Genomic DNA, 2,944 nt, shown 5'->3' with positions numbered 1-2,944 from the left:
TTTTATGAGACACGCAGGTCTCTAATACATGAATTTAAGATGCACGCAGGCATCTGAAAAATTAAACTTACATGCATCACAGAACATCGCAGAACATTTCAGCACATTCATAAGGGTCTATCCATGATCATCACCATACGCATCTCATGCATAAAAATTATTTTCAGATCTAATATTTAACTGATTATTTCATCTCATGACTTGCTGATCATGCTAGATTTGACTCTAAACATTTGTAATCACATTATCAAAGCATTAGAATCATTAATCTAAGCATCTAAAAATTAGTATGCAGAAAAATCAGCAAGCTGAAAATTCTGCATACATAAATTTCAGCAAGCATAATCCCTTAAATTTCAGATCTAAAATATCTTGAAAAATTTAATTCTAATCTTAATCTACATAACCATGGCTCTGATACCATTGTTAGCATCCCTCATATGCCATGAAAATTTCGAAATAATTTTCAGATTGCAACGGAAAAATATATGCAGGATCCGTTCATCGCATGAACGTATTTTAAAACCTTTCGTTTGTAAATAGATTAGAATTAAATTATTTTAAACTATTTTAAAATTATTAAGAAGATCAGATCTTTACCTTGTACGGGTACATGGTCTCCGCAAATCTGATTTACGTGGTATTTGATCAAGGCTCAGTGGAAGCCGCACACGTGTCCGGCCTCTACGGGTATCCACACGAAGCAATGAGTCAATCGAAGCATTTGGATCTTCCTGGGGTGCTAACTCCCTTGCAGAGATGGCTTTAGATGGTTGATATCCTCCCTATCATTCAACTCTTGAATGCCTAAGGGAGGAGGAAGAAGAATGATGGATCAAAGGAAGAAGAAACAAGGCCTTTTCAGCCTTTTCTTTTTCTCCTGCGTTGGATCCAAGAAAGAGGAAGAAGAACGCCACGCCTTGATTTCTTTTTCTCCCTTTTCTCTTGCGGCTGGAAGGAGGAATGAAAGGAGAAGAGTTGCCGCCGAGATCCCCAGAAGAACTCATGAGAGGAGGGGTCGAACCCCTCCTCTTTTTATCTTCCCATGGGATAAGGATGAGCTCCTATTTTTTAGGAGCTCACCCTTATCCTTTTAGTTTGGCAGCAAGGAGGGGCTTATGCCCCTCCTTTTTTTCTTATCATGCAAGGAATAAAGGGGCCTACGCCCCTCCCTCATAACCCCTTTAATTAACCACTTAATCAAATTAAATGGTAAGATGGTTTGGGTCTAATGCATGGGTCTAATCCCATTCAAAATAGGATCTATGTGACCCATTTAAATTTCCTCCAAATCCCAATCTAATTAGGATTTAATTGAACCATGACTCTATTGAACTCTTCAATCCTAATCCAATTAGGAGTCATAAAATTAATTAGATTAAAATTATAATTAATTAGGACTTAAAATAATCCTAATCTAATTAGGATTTAATTAAATTTCAGCCCTAAGCCAATTAGGGCTTTAGAAATCCTACTCCAAGTAGGACTCTAATTTAATTTGAAATCCTAATCCAATTAAGACTCCATGAATCCTACTCCAAGTAGGACTCGTGATCAAGTCCAATTAATTAAATCCAATTAATTAAATTAAATTGCAATCCGATTGCAATTATTCCTTCTTCTAACCACTAACTCTTAGTGGGTTAACCATTTATCAATCTAATTGATTATTTGTGATTCCTAATCACATTCAACCATTGGATCGGTCAATACCTCTAATATGTGTGACCCCATAGGTTCTATTCTGACTGGTAGTGAGAAATATTGCGATCTCTATCACAATATTATTGAAAACTCCTTTCAATGGGTTGAAACAATTTCAACTCAACTCACCAGGAATTATCGACCATCAAGATGATCCCTGTGAGTCTCACCATCCACCAGTAACACCTAGCAGTATGTAGTGGCCACCCAGCAGAATAGAATGATGAACCTCTAGGTGCAGTTATCGTATGATACAGTCCTTCTATCGTGGATCCCTACAGACCGGAGGTCATGGATAACTCATCATACCCCGTCGTCTGTCATATGTCTTGATTTATTCGACTTGAGTTCGATAGTGGAAAACTCTTTCTCCACTGTATATTATTGCCCTAGCCAAGGTCTTAGAACTCAGTCTAATAAATTACATAGAATCTCTCCTCTTCTATCAAGATCGATAGATTCCATGTAGGTACGTACCCTACTCCTACAGTGAACTTACTGCAGCCAATCTACACTACAAGGACCCATATGACTAGAGACCATGTGTATATGTAGTCAAACTACAATAACCTCACTGTGAGCAGCCGAAGCACCGCAGGTCAAAGGACCAGTCATACTACTGCAACATCAAGTAAGTCACTGACGAGTGGATAGACATCCAAGTGACTTCTTGTCTTGGTCACGCTCAGTACCCTTGTTCTCTAACAAGCACCTACACTATCACTTCAGTGTTCCTACACTGTGGACTCGAGTCTCGTCCATCCATAAGGAAAGCGATCTGTGCACTGATCGGATCGATCACCGTCCTCGTGATGATCCATTGATCAGGAGTATTTAGAAATTAATCACCAATGATACATGGCTCAAATTCTCAACTTTTGAGAATATGTATCATCATCTTATTAATTTTTTGGACGATTCATAGACACATAAACAATATGAATGAAAAGAATGCCCATTTATTATTCAATAATAATAAAGTCAAGTACAAATTTATGTCCCAGAATTAATAATGTGTCCGCCAGATTGGCTTCTAGGGCATACATCTAACACTTCCATGATCAACGTCCGAATCATCCCATGGCATCTTCCATCTTCAGCGCGTCTCCTCCCTTCCGAAGTCAAGTCGTGATCCAAGCTTCCACTGTGGCCGTGATCGGCTCCTCCCACCAGCCCACGGGTCATCACCTCCTCACAGCATCCCGCAATCCCAGCCTCCGACGCCGCGTCCGAGCTCCAT

Source organism: Phoenix dactylifera, chromosome 4, assembly GCF_051530095.1.
Source record: "Phoenix dactylifera cultivar Ajwa chromosome 4, Ajwa_hap1_PhDact_Kaust_v1.1, whole genome shotgun sequence".
NCBI lineage: Eukaryota > Viridiplantae > Streptophyta > Magnoliopsida > Arecales > Arecaceae > Phoenix > Phoenix dactylifera.
This window is presented reverse-complemented; position numbering follows the sequence as displayed.